Raw genomic sequence first — 15,111 nt, 5'->3', positions numbered from 1 at the left:
CCCTTTCATAGGTGAGAATCAAACATTGTACCATCTGTCTGTGAGGGAAACACCTTAACCATTATAGCACCAGCCATCCCCTAAAGAGATGGCACTGCATTGGCTGGGAGTTGAACCCAGGTCTCTGGCATGGGAGGTAAGAATTCTACCACTGAACTGCCCTTGCAAAAGTCAGTGAGTGGGAAGGATCCTTAATTCTCCACTGGTAGATGTCTCCTTTAGAGAACTCCTAGAATTACTTAGACAGAGGGGAGGTTAGTCTCCCAGTGCCCCTTCCCAGAAGGTGTTGTTTTTTCTCGAGTCCTTTGGTGCTGGCCCATCTACATCCTGGCTGGTTCCCCTGGTGATGTCTTAGTTGACTTGGTATCCCAGTAATTGTGGAAGAAGCCAGATACAATGGAACTATATATATCTCATAAGCCAGACAAGATTTTGGTTTCTTCCAGAGACAGAGCACACTTAAGTAAAGGGCCCACACTGGAAGCTTTCATGGTGGCAGCAGTCACTAAAAAATAATTTTTGAGAAGAGTTCTTCTCTCTATCCCCCTGAAGAGGGATTCTGGGGCTCTGGACAGGTTTGGGAAGCAAGTGTAGGTTTAAGCCACATTTGCACTATGTTCGGTGAACTACATGGTCCATTTGACTGGACTGCAGAGGGATTTGACTAAGGAACTTTCAAAATATCTTCAGATGCCATGACATTAGAGACCTGTAGATTGATGGAATTACAGATGGATACCATGCAGTCCATTTCTTATGTGTCCTTGTGCGTATTGTCCAGTGAAGTGGATGGCACATCGAGAGCAGCAGGTGCCAGCATTGCTGCTTGCCACCCTATCTGGATACATCTCTGTGTCTTTGCAGAGAACTTCAAGACTTCCTGAACGTCTCTTTTGATGGGTCTGTCTTGTTTGAACTCGAGGATAAGAATATGCTTACCAGGAGTGAGTAGGATGACAAAACTCTGTCTACAATCCAAGGCCTTCTTGCATAATCAGAAGGGCAAGAACTGTTTGTAGTTTCTTAAGTCTCAGGGCTTTGGCCAGGGCCCTTCCTGAGAGAGGGGAAAATGCCAACAGATGTTGCCCAAGAAACAGAGGTGGTCTGCATAACCAAGGGTTTTGAAGTCCCTTCACTAACAAACCATTTCAGCACCCCCAAAGGTTTATCCAGCTGTCATACTGTGAGAGCAGTCAGGGGTGCTTCTCTCTGTACCATCAATTCTGGTTGGCCATCACTTATGACTCTTGGATGCTGAGAGTGATAACCAGAAGCTATTTTATTCCTTTTCTATATACTCCAAATTTGGAGTACAAAACCCTTCCATACATTCCAACTCCACAACAAAGGGCAGTAGCACATGAAATTTTATAGCTGCAGAACAAGCAAATAATTTATGCGATCTTACCAAACCAGAGAGAATCCAGAATCTACTCAGGGTTCTTTTCAGTTCTGAAAAAAAAAATGGGGACCTTAGGCCAATCTTAGACTTCAGCCAGTTGAACCATTTTGCCAAACAGACATTGTTCTGGATGGACACAGTACAGCCCAGCCCATATTGCCTCTTCTGGAAAGGACGACTGGATGTACTTAATGGACCTCCAAGATACCCACTATCGCATCAATATAGAAAGGCAAACAAGGAGGTTCCTATGCTTCTGGCTAGGAACCAGTCATCTTCAGTTAAGAGCACTACTCTTTGGCTTCACCACAGCCCCCTGGGTGCTCTCCAAATGCAATGCAGTGGTAGCAGCTTGACTCAGGCTGCATCAGTTCCTGGGTTTCCCTTATTTAAATGCCAGAGACTCCTTACTTTGTCTGTGCTTGTCTTTGGGAATCACAGTGAACTTTGAAAAATCCAAACTGGAGCCAGTTCAGGCTGTAGAATTCATGAATACCACCTGGACACTACCACAGAGACAGCCAAACTTTCACCAGTCAGACTATATTCTGTGAGTCTCCAGACCTCACAGGTGCCACTGCATTAGAACCCTAGTTCTTACTTGATACTTTGTCTATTGGGCTCTAAAGCAGCATCACTTATTCTAGTCTCTCATGCAAGATTTTGCATGAGGGTCTTTTAGTGGACTTTCTCTCCAGTGGTTCATGCTCCATTAACTGATGCATCTTCCTGTCAAACTCACTGAGGTTTGCAAGTAGCCTGTTCAGTGCTGGCTAACCTCTCCTTTGTTTTTTCTAGACTACCCCTTTTTCTTTCCCCCGCCAAGGGGCACTATGACTATGGATGCATCCCTTCTAGGGTGGGAGTGGCGTTTGAAAAGGAAGACAGTCCAAGGTTCCTCATTATAGACAGAGGCCAACCTTCACATCAATGTGCTGAAGATGCAGGGAGTTCTTCTTGTGTTGCAGGCTTTTCAGAATTGCCTTCCCACAGGTGTGATCACACTTCAGATGGACAATATGTGTATGACTTGGAACTTCAACAAATATGACAGAATCCATTCCTGCCCACTGTGCTAGGAAGCCATGAGGATTTGGCAATGGGCAATGCCTTTGCAGAGCTTTCTTCTAGCAATGCACATCTCGGGCAAGTCCAGTATATTAGTGGACAAGTCAAGTAGAGTGATTCTTTTGCGACAAAAAGGGTCCCTCAATCTGTCAGTGGCATCCAAGTTCTTCAGCCACTGGGGCCAGCCCTGCTGCAACCTGTTTGCACCCAGCCAACACCAAATGCAGCAGCTTTTTCTCCCTGATCCCTCTGGAGGCACAGTCCCCAAGAGACGTTCTGTTTCATACATGACCCCTGGGACTCGTTAACACTTGCCCCCAATCCCACCCATAACCAAATTTCTGCAGAAAGAGGCCTAGTGAAAGGAGAAAGTGATTCTCATTGATCCTCTTTGGTCTCAATTAGTTTAGTTCCCCTTTCTGTGGTTTCACCTAGTGTATCTACCCTGAGTTTTGGATTCACTTCTGGATGCAATTCCCATCTGTCTGACAAGCCTCACCGGGGCATCAGATCCATCAGTTTGACTGCTTGGTTTCTCCATTCCCAATGATGGCTTTCTTCTAATGTTAGACATATTTTAACCTTTTCGCAGAAGCTGTCTACTAGGAAACTTTACAGGAGTAAGTGGAATAGGTTTTCTATTTTGGATTATTCCAAGGGTTTTAGATCCTTTTTCTTCTCCTTTGCTTTCTGTCTTGGACTTTTTGGCATACCTTTTTCATTTGGGGACAGTAACTCTATGATTAAAGTCAAGTTAGCAGCCATTTCTAACTTTTATGTTGGAGAACAGCATACTCCCATTGCTTCCCTCAGACTTTCAAAAGCTTTTTTAAATGGGGCTTATTTGCTACAACTGCCCTTGAGAGATCCAGTGCCACAATAGGATATTATTATTATTATTCTGCTGCAGGGGATTAGTAAAACCAGTAGTGCTGATGCAGGAAGCCAACACCACATCATAAACAAAAAACTTCCAGTTCCTGCAGGGGATTATTAAAGCACCTTTTGAGCCTAGAGCTACCGGTGATTTGAAATTTCTGTCTTGAAAAACTCCGTTTCTTGTCACTGTTACATCAGCTAGGAGGATTTCAGAATTACAGGCATTGTCACGTAACCCCCCCCCCCCCCCGTATTTGTTTTTCCATAAGGATTAGTTTCCCTTAGAACTAAGCTGACCTTGGAAACCTTCTTGAACCAAATTATTAATTTATTGGCCTGTTTCCCAAATTTGTCTATTAACAGTGAATATCTTCTTCACTTGCCTGATGTTCATCATCAGCATTATTTTTACTTATACCATGCAAAGATCTTAAGAAAATCTGATCAGCTCTTTATCTCATTTTTCAAGATGAAGTTAGGTTCTAGTGCATTTAAGGTTACCCTGTCCATGAGTCTATCCAAATGTATCACCTTTGTTTTCAGAGCCATGGGACTTCTGTTACCTTCTAAACCAAAAGCACATTCTACAAGAATGGTCATTGCCTCTGTGGTTTCTTTGCCAGTGCTCCAGTTGATGGTGTTTGTGCAGTGGCTACATGGTCAACCTTTCATACATTTGCCTCTCCTTACAAGTTTAACCTGCAGTCTAGGACGAAAACTTCTTTTGGTTCTACAGAATATCCATTCATAGTACTTCCTGGGGCTTTATTAGCTGGGGGCTCTGCTTCAGCTGTTGAGATGAACAGAAAAGACAACATTGGATACACAAGTTATATAATTACCATAACACTAGATCCATGGTGTTTCTTATTTCTCTCTCAACATTTCTCTCCCACCACCCCATCCAAATTGCCACTGGACTATGGCTAGTACTAGACTGCACTAAAGCTATCCGGAGACTTGCTTTGTGGCCAGTCCTTTTGATTGCCTCTCTTTGCCCTTGGTTACATTTTTTTAAGCTCAAGAAGTATTTCCTTGGGATTAAAATTTTGCATTATGGGCAAACTCGATCTGAGGGACTGTTAGGGTGGTAGTGCATTATGGAAATGTGGAAGAGCCTGAGCCTTGGAGCCGAGAGTCTAAATTCCTGTTTTTGGATCCATTCAGATCTGATATACCCAGTTGCTGAGATGAATGGTAGAAGACATCACAAGTCTAGCATTTTGTAAGTTCATAACTTTTGTGTATTTTGAACACTGCTTTTTTTGCCAAAATTTTACATTTATTTATTTTTTTAATTTTAATTTCATTTTTGTGTCTGGAACCACATTCATTTTTTCTGCTGAGAGACAACTTATGATGATGACAGCAGTGACATCTGTTTTCGTTGTTTGGGGTTTCATTGTATGTTTGCAGCCTTCTGTACTGTTTACAGAAATTTTAATCTTACTGTTAAAATAGCTTTGCATGATGTCTGCAAATTCTTCATGATTGGAGCATAGCTGCCAGATCAACTTCGAGAGATTAATGTCAAGGTTTCTTATTTGTCCTTCCAGAGCTGTTTGAGGTAATGACTTAGAAGCTGAAAGCAATGAGCAAGGTTAACAATCATCAGATTGTTTCTCCACTGACTGTATCTTCTTTTTGCAATTTGTTTATATTTTTTTAGTTTTCCAAAGCTTTTTTGAGAACTCATCTTATCCTGAACTTAAACTCAATAGATTTTCAGGTTATGAAGGCTGTCTGTGCCAACACTGCATGATGTGTGGTTATAGTCATCTAGGCCTTTGGTAGCTGAACTGTTGATTTTCTGTACCCTTTGCTTTGTTGTTGAAGCAAAAAGGCTTTGCTGGCGCAGGTTAATGTGGTAAGTCATTAGATGGTGGCTTAGTTTTGCCCCCTCCCAAGAGTATCTCAGAATACAATTACTGTAGCCATCCCTCACTCAATTGTCATCATCATTTTTGTAAACAAGTCAGCTTTATTAGTCTGTTTATAAACAATCAACCATAATATCATAACACTGTCTGACATCTAGCTCCTTTAACAGAGTTCAAAATTCCATAGGTTCATAACATAAAATAGGAACGCATACAGTTTCTGTTAACTTTTGTGATGTATGACAAATGTATTTTCACATCATCTTTTTATTAGTGGTGTACTGTTAATGTACAACAGCCCAGCTTGTGTTGATGTATCGCACCCCCTTTACTCTGTAATTTCAAAATTTCAGAAAAAAAAATCTCCTTTTAAAACACACACACACCTCTTTATAAAATATATTTATGCATGCATAAATGTATAGGTTCTGAGGTTTCCCAAATGTGGTTCAGAAACTATGTATGCAAACTCCAGCTTAAACCTGTCGGCAGAGGTACCAGAAAAGCCAGTCTTGTGTACCCTTCACAGTTCATACTCTCTTCTCTCTCTGGCAGTCCAGTAACAAACGTTTCCACCTGGGTTTATCTTTCAACTTCAAATGTGCAACAAAAGCTGCCATCTTAATCTGAATTTCAGTTTCAAGTTCCCTGAATGCCTTATTTTTTCATTTTATCAGTAGAATCACATCAGGCTGGTAATAAGGCAAGACATTTTCCTTGACATTGTGAGATTAACAAACCTAAATACTCCAGTACTCTCCCGTTTAACTGTTGTATTTCTCCTGTGGTATTTACCAAAGACTCCTCAAAATAATGTTACAGTGACAATAGTATTAATGTAATCATTAACAAAAATGGCTTTGAAGCTATACTGAATCAGGAACCATCGACAGAGTCTTGTTTTTACAGACTATTCCATTGGAAATTGTCACTTACAACATTGCTAAGCAAGACCACTAGACCTTTAAAAATAAAAATGAATGGAAACTACTGCAATATTTTGTAAATACAGTTTTAATCCACATTTACTTGACTCTAACACAGAGTTATTGGGGAAGATGCTGTTCCATAGAAAGCACTGTTAGATCTGTTGACATCCTCATTTTGGAGTTTGGCAGTTGATGTGCCTCTAAGCAAGCCTTGTGCATCTTCATTTTAGACTACTACTGTGTGCATTGTCATGTATTGTATTTTTATCATCAGCCCTTGTTTGGTATATAGGAATACCACTGTAATCTCATTTGGGAGGATGAAGAAGAACTAAAAAAGTATTCATTCTGTGGATCTGCCCAGTTTTTTTAAATGCCTTTGTTGAATTATCACTTGTGACATAGGCAAATTTACCTTATGCAAAAGTAATCAAACTGTATCAACAAATTACATTCTACTTCACATATATTGCTACATATATCATATAACCTAAGCAACATTACATAAATTATTCAATTCCTGACCCTTTTTTTAAACAAGAAACATCTTTATTAAACCATCACTTTTGACATAAGTAATCATACATTTATATAAATGAAAACAAACCACACCAACACAATCCTAGTTGCAAGCATTTTATATCACAAAGCATACTGACACGCTCCCAGTTGCAAACATTATACATCACTTATAATCTACCCAATCACATAAACTGAATCGAAAGTTTGAAGTTTTTCTTTTTTTATAGACTTAAGTTATTGCTGCTAGAAGACTGTCCCATGCTTTTGAGCAGCAAGCAAGTGCCAGACTAGTTTCTTTAGTTTCTTCTTGGCAATCACCTTTCCATTTCCTCTTGAGGATACCACAGTGCCCCAGCTTACCTTTTGCTGACTGTTTCCCAGACTTAGTTTGATTTTGGATTACTTGATGGTGGTCTCCCCCACCGATCTGTTTCAGTGGATGATAATTGTCTTCCATGAATTATGTATCTTATACAAAGCTGTTATGCTTGCTTGCTTCCGCATGTCCTTCCCCCAATTTTCCAGCTGAGTCTTATTTTCTTTGTGAACTGCAGCTAAGCACTAACAAGAAACAATCTGTTCTGTCTTTTTCCCCTTCAGGCTAGTGCTGAATGCCCTGTCCAGAAAAGCAAGTTATTCAAGAGCCCTAAACCAAAAAAAAAGTATTGTTTTTTTCCAATTTTGGATACTGTAAATGCACACAATTCATTATATGAATTGTTGACTTGATACTGTCTAGGTCTGTCTTAATTTCCACTTAGTTATCAGTTATTTATTATGCATTACCTCAGTTATCAAAGTGCAGTAGTTCACGTAAAATGATAGTTATACATGGCCAATAGAAACTAAAATTTAGTTGTACAGTAAATGTAGTCTGTTTTCATAAGCTTACCTACAAACAAATACATTTATTTACAAACTTATCAAATGTTTAACTGATCTCACTGTGCTGAGCCAGAGTCGTCTTTGTAGGGGTAACATGGAGAGAAATCAGTAAGATACAGACACCATTCAGCATGCTCTCTCAGGGGTAGGATCTCTGCCTTATGATTTCAGCCTCCAGAGTACAGTCCTGATCTCCAGTCACTGTACTGGTTTACGTGTGCTGCCCTTGTCTTTGTGAGCTTTCTGTATGTCTTCTGGTTTCCTGTCACATTATGAAAATCATGCAGCATGACTGGTGTCACTAAATATATTTGTTGTAGTTGCCCTTGTTTTTGTGTCCTGCATTTTGGAGAATCAGCAGTGCCACATCAAGGGTGTGATGAACAGGGCATCTGTACCAGGCACCAACATTCTGAAGGTATGAAACATTTATTAAAGGAAAAAAGTTTGGTATTTTACAAGATGCAAGCTAAGTAACTGTGATTGTTAAATATACATCTTAACTCACTGTAAAACTCATTTTTTTAAAATGTAATTAAACTACTTTAAAAAATAATTTAGAAGCTGTCTTTTGCATTTGCGATCACTTAATGGCAGCTTGGAAGCTGTCAAATTGTTATTAAAATGTTTGAAATTATACAAGCTGTCATTAAGCAATTGCCATTGCAGTTGCTTATAGACGGTGTGAATGGGACACCTTACCAAACACTGCAAATTTCTTTGCTACAGCTGTGCTGAAAAGTGTTTACTGACCAGCCTCACTTGCTCATTTAACACTATAATTAAAACTAGGTTAGTTTGACACACATTGTTTTGGACAAACAGTTTTGGGGTTACTGTTTTTGAGATTTTAAAAGGTATTTCATAGCACTAATATTAGTAGACTTTTTTGTAGTATGACTGTTCTGTTTTCCTGTATGTAGATTACTGGCTTTTGAAGGTATCTGATGTGTCCATTTCTATTAAGCTGGACACTCCCAAAATAAAATCCTAGAAAACCAAGTAGCCCCCCAATATTCCAGCCAATGTTAAGAAGTCCCAAGAGGAGTGGTACAATTTTACTAAAGGATCGTTAAGAACTTTTTAGCTTCTTTAGTCCTTTATACCAGTCTGCACTCATTCCAAGTGAAAAAAAAAATTATCCACTTCTGCGGAAGATTTTTCCCCTGCTTCAGAAGAGAAAGTCTTAGATTATGCATCTCCAGTCTCTTCACCAGCCCAGTTTGAATCAGAATCTGAGGAATATATACTGTATTGTTAATATTTCGTTCTCAGGTGCCATTTACAAAATAAAAGACATGCTTAAATGGGAGGAAAAACACATTTCAAATACTCAAAAGATGTATTATGATCTTCTAAACACTGATTTCTCCAAACCCCTTAACAATTCCACCTGTATTGGGGTTTTGGAAGATACATTTATTTCCTGCTTGTTCCTCCCCTGATGCTCAACCCCATGCACCTAATAAGTCTGACAAGCTTTGTAAGTTTCCAGAATCACACAAGTACCTTTTCAGAAATCCAACCACAGGATCCAAAATATTGAGATATGCCTGGCTGAGGTTACAGAGCCTTCCAGGGGATGTTAAATCCCAGATTCTTAATGCCCCCCCCCCAAAAAAAAAAGAAAAATAAACACTTTTTGATAGCTCCTCTGCTGAAGCCTTAATGCTCTTAGAAGAAAGGGCAAGCTAATGTAGGAAGCAACACAATTTTATCTGTCAAAAGTTACTAAATATAGCAGAAATTAGCCCTGTATCCCTGGGCCCATTTCTTGAAACCTTTTAACCAAGGGCAGCAAAAATCTGGAAACAGCAATATAAAAGAAATGACAGGGGACATCTAGATAAGGGGCAGTGACCCCAAGGACTTGCACAATCAAAGAAAACTGCATGACTGTTTAAGCACTCCTCCCCTGTCTCCTACATCCCACTCTGGCGGTGCTGTCACAGTAGCAGGCAATCTCTTTACCTACCTTTGTGCAGGGGTTACAAATGGTAGTGGGAGTCATTTTCTGCAGAATCAGGAATCCCTTTTCTTCCAAAAAATTAAACACACTTGTTTTCTCAGTTTCTGTCAGATATGCTTGCTCAGTGGTTATAAAACCTCTTCCACAGTCCAATTGGGGAAAGGAGTTTATTCCAGGTTTTTCTAGTACTCAAGAAATAAGACAACTGGAGACTTGTATTAAATCTTCCAGTTTTAAACACCTTTTTAAAAATTCTAAAGTTCAAAATGTTAACTCTACAATCTCTGATGTTCTTCGTGTTTCACTGTTGCAGTCATCACATTTGGGTTATCTGCTTGCAGTAGCCCTCAGTCAGCCTGATTATCAAAGTCTTGGGTCCTGCGTTGGTTGCTGTCTCATCTTCTATGGCATCAGGTAGTCAGGGGTATAAAGCATGCAGCCGATGCCATTACATCAGTCTTTCTTGCCGTGTGGTGCCCAAAGCAGAAACAGTTCGCAAGTGCCGGTCAGCCAACTCCTGAAATTTTCATTTTCGAGTTTCAGATCCGAAGTCTTCAACTAAGCTAAGTATCCCATTGGGGAACCTTTTTCTTGCTCTAAACCGATGTCAGTAAAAGTTAACAATTGTATTTCTTGTGGAAAGCAAGTACCTCATAAAGATTTTAATTTGTACTGCATTCCTTGCTTAGGCCCAGACAACGACATACCTCACTGTCAGTTTTGTGCCTTATTCAAACCTCGTACTATTCGTCGTCGGTTCATTTACACATCTAAATATTTTGGTACTAGGTTCAATTATCCAGAAATGGCTTTGGTAAGTCACCGACTACTGACATTCTGAAAAAACGCAAAGATAAAGACAGAGACCACACAGGTCCAAAGCTGCCAACGACACTTCTCCTAAGCTAGTCGCCAGTTCGCCGGTACTCAGTGAGGCGCTTTCGCAGCGCCTGATACCCACTACTTCAGATTCGCAGGCCTCTACTGAAACCCATTCGTATGCCGCAAGATGCTTCTTTGACTGTGGAACCTGCGGATGTCTCTACCTTGGATGGGTCCGGAGCTGCTGTGCAGGCACCAGCTTCTGAGGGTGTATTCAGGCCTACTGACTTGCATATTAAACTGACGCCATCTTCTTCTTCAAGGCCTAAAACTCGATCCAAACCTAGAAAACTGACGCCCAGACCACATGATCAGGCCCCTATGCCAAAAAACAAATGATAAGAATGGCTGAAGACCTTATTACTCTAATCAGGGGAACCCACCCTTCCCCCTCCAAGAGACCTAGGACTGATTTTCCTTCTGATTCTTCTGATCAGGCCTCTGAAATTTCTGTTTTCTCTGATGACCAGGATTTGCCCTTATCTACCTATGAGGATTCTGATGCAGAGGACTCCATTCCCTCTGCTTCTCCTGTAGAGGATTTCTCTTTTGGTGAAACCTTGCATACTGTTAGGGAGCATTTTCGCTGGGAAAGCCAGGATTACTCTGACTCCAAAAAGAGGCTTAGGGAGTTCTTATTCCTGCCTCAACACAGGCCTTTAGCTATCCCTCCTGTTCTAGATATTGTAGATGATGCCTTCTCAGAATCTAGCCTGGCCCCTGATTCTTTGCCTCATGCTCCCAGAAAACCTGATGGGTATTACAGGGTACCTGACTCTCACAAGTTCCTCTTCAAAAATCCTACTGTGGATCTTGAGACCATTTCACAGGAACCCAAGGACATTAAGGCTACTACTGCCAAAAATCCTACCCCCTCTGGTAGAGATTCCAGGGCACTGGATAGATGGAGAAAGAAGGTATACACTTCTGCAACCTTGGCCATTAGGGCCTTAAACCACCAGTTTCATATGTTAAAGTATCAGCAGCATACTATTGGATTCCTTTAACAGAAAATGATGTTGATTCCTGACTGTGCTGAAAATAAAGAGTTACAGGATTTAATGCATTCTGCTGAACAAGTTGGAAAACATACTGTGCAATGTGGTTTTGATTCAGGCATCTTGCAGGGCTGCTGTCACTGGGTCTGTACTTAGAAGGCATGCGTGGCTTAAGGAGCAATCTTTGCCAGATCATGTTAAAGCTAAATTGCTGGATGCTCCCTTAAACCAAGACCGCCTGTTTGGCAAAAGAGCAGAAGAAGTACTTACAAAGATGGAGGAAAAAGCTAAATCTATGCAAACTGTTAAAGATTTCCTGCAAGTACAGCCTCCCAGATTTAGTAGGCATTGGCCCTCTAAGAATTGGTCCTTTCCTGCCTCTTCCAGGCCTTCTCAGTCCAAACCCAGAACCAGAAGAACACCCAGGCTTCAGTCCCAAGGTACTCACAGTACTAAGCAGTGCGGGGCTCCCACTTCCAAAGCAGGGAGTAGTAAGACTTCCCCCATGGTAAACTGTCTGAATGACTTAACTTTAAACCTTACAAGCCCTGCTCAACTTGACTGTTCCTATAGTATCTGAAGTAGCTAACTTCATTTGTGTAGCAACCTATGGGTATCTGATACGACTTCGGATCCGAGCCGGCAGTTTTCAACAGCTTAGATCCGAGCTGCTAGCTCCTCCCCCTACCCATAACCCCCTGCCAACCCTGACTGACCTCAGATCTAGTTTGCCGCGCTTGTTGTCAGCAGCTGGGTTTTCGAGCTCCAGGCTTGGTCGTTAGTTGTGAGAAAAAAAATTAGAAAAATTTTATTCTTTTCTATCCTTTAGTGTGAGTGTGTTGTGTTTAGATCCCTTTGGTCTGTAAACCCTAGTGTTAACTCTATTTTAGTTGTATTTTTTTCCCTCCCTCTCCCTCGCTGCTTCGTCAGGGTCTGTGTGCGTGTGTTGGGGCCTAACGAGTGTGTCCTCCTTAGTTAAATGTCTGAGGCCCCAAAACCAATTTTTTCTAAATGCACCGAGTGTGGCAATAAGCTTTCACCGGCTGATGGCCACACTCGGTGTGTTCTGTGCCTTGGGGTTGGACATCTTTCCTCTGGGTGTTCCATCTGTGTGGCGTTCAACCCCAGGGCACTTAAGGACCGGAGATCCAAGCTGATCCTGGCGGGTCACTTGCCCCCGGATTTGGCTTCGGCCTCTGGTCCTACCGTGGCTTTGGCGGCGGCCACTCCTGCCTCTCTCCCCCCGGCCGAGACTCAACCTCCCGCTGTAGGCCCGGAGGAGAAGGGAGGCCAGGAAAGACAAAAGGAGGGAGAAGCACCATAAGCGGAAGGCCGAGGCCTCCGCGTCGGCCCCCCCCCCGGCTAATCGGTCTTCTCCCTCCAGGCTTCCCGGTCTCCTCCCTCTCGGATCTGGTCTCCGTGTTTTTCACCGGGTCCTGAGGAGGAGGAGACCCGATCTCCTTCGAGGTCATCGAGGCGGCACTCCCGTCCCACCTCGGTGGCCTCGTCGAGATCCACTCGCAGCCTTTCTGATGCAGATTTGGACCGGATGATGCGAAGGTTCCTCCAGGCCCAACTGCAGATGGGAGTGCTCCTGCCTCCCCCCCCCCCCTCCGGGGAGAGCTCGACCCCTTTCTTTGCCCCGATAGCTCCTTCTCCGTCCCGCTTCCCGGGTTCAGTGCTTTCAGAGCCGGGCAGCCTTGGAACCGAGGGTGAGTCGGCACCGACAGTCTCGGGTACTTCGGCGCCGACACTTCCCTCGAGCCTGTCTGGTCCGTTTTTGTCAGATCCAACACGTCCCCCCAGTCCATCTCAGATCGGGTTATTACTCCAGGTTCTTTTTGGTGCCAAAAAAGACGGGGGACTTAAGGCCACTCCTCGATCTCTCCCTCTTGAACCTGTCAGTAACCAAAGAGAAGTTCCGGATGGTCACTCTTCAATCCATTCTCCCCCTTTTACGGGAGAACGATTGGATGTGCTCTATAGACCTCAAGGATGCGTACTACCGCATTCTCATGGACGGACATTCCAGGAGGTTTCTCTGCTTCCGGCTAGGGGACAGTCATTACCAATTCAGGGCTCTCCCCTTTGGTCTCACCTCAGCCCCCAGGGTGTTCACCGAAGTGTTAGCAGTGATAGCGGCCCACCTGTGGCTCCAGGGAATTCAGGTTTTTCTGTACCTGGATGACTGGCTCCTGACCGCCCCGACAAGGCATCTACTCTGCACAGCCAGGAACTATTTTCTTCGCATTGCTCCCTGGCTAGGGATCACAATAAATATGGACAAATCTTCTATCACCCCGACTCGGGTCATAGATTTTATAGGGGCCAGGTTAAACACAATCAATCTTGTAGCCTTCCTAACCCCAGAACGACTTTGAACCCTGAGGCTTCATATGCGGGTCATCCTTCTATCTTCAGCTCCTCCTGCGGAATTGGTCCTGAGGGCTCTAGGTTCTAGGCTCAATGGCAGCGGCAATCAACTTATTGCCAATGGCACGTCTGAACATGAGGGTCTTGCAGTGGACCCTCCAAGTCCAGTGGTCTTTTCGTCTCTACCCTCTGAGTCATCCCATTCCCCTCAGCAGGGCTTGCAAGAGGGCTCTCGTATGGTGGCTACAATCTCCGGACCTCCATACGGGATGCCCCTTCTCTATGGCCCCTCCCATTGCCACTGTGACCACGGATGCCTCTCACCTCGGGTGGGGGGGGCACTCTTCGGGCAGGACTGTCCAAGGCACATGGAACAACACGGAGACCTCTTTGCATATCAATGTCCTAGAGATGAGGGCAGTGCTGTTAGCATTGCAAGCACTTCAGGACCTTCTTCCTGTAGGGACTATTGTGATCCAGACGGACATGTCGGTTGTCTGGTACATCAACAAACAGGGAGGAACCAGGTCTTACCCACTCTGTCGAGAGGCCATGAGAGTGTGGGAATGAGCGATCTCCACCAACCGTTTTCTCATTGCAATGCACATTCCAGAATGGTCCAACATCCTGGCGGACAGACGCAGTCGCACCATCCTTTCCCCTTACGAGTGTTCTCTCAATCCACAGGTAGCGAATCAGATTTTTGCCAAGTGGGGGCAGCCCTGTTGCGATCTTTTTGCCTCTCCTTCAAACACCAAATGCAACAGCTATTTCGCTTTAATTCCCCAAGTTGGGGAATCCCTGAGAGATGCTCTGGTGCATGCTTGGCCTCCCAGTCTGCTTTATGCTTATCCGCCTCTTTCCCTGATGCTAAAGTTTCTACAGAAAGCCAGTTGGTTGTGGAGCAGGATCATCCTCATTGCCCCATTCTGGCCTTGTCAAACCTGGTTTCCTTATCTTTGGTCTCATCTGGTGAATCCTCCTTGGATTCTAGATCCCCTCCTGGATCTGATCTCCCAACCCCGAACCTGGTCAGTCTCAAGCTCACAGCTTGGCTGCTCCAGTTCCACTCGTAGCTCTTCCCCAGTTAAAACCATTATAGTAACAGCCCACAAGCCTTCTACTATGAAGATTTACAGTAGCAAATGGAAACGTTTCTCGATTTGGGTGGAACGTCAAAACTTGGATCCCTTCACAGCTCCCTTACCTGTTGTGTTAGACTTCTTATCAGGACTGTTTCACCAGGGGACTAGCTGTTCCACCACCCAAGTTCAACTAGCAGCTATCTCTCACTACCATGTTGGACATGATCTGCATCCTTTGA

This window comes from Protopterus annectens, chromosome 13.part0 (assembly GCF_019279795.1).
Source record: "Protopterus annectens isolate FY-2018-M chromosome 13.part0, PAN1.0, whole genome shotgun sequence".
Taxonomy (NCBI): Eukaryota; Metazoa; Chordata; order Ceratodontiformes; family Protopteridae; genus Protopterus; species Protopterus annectens.
The sequence above is the reverse complement of the archived record's forward strand: the minus strand, read 5'-3'. Positions refer to the sequence as shown.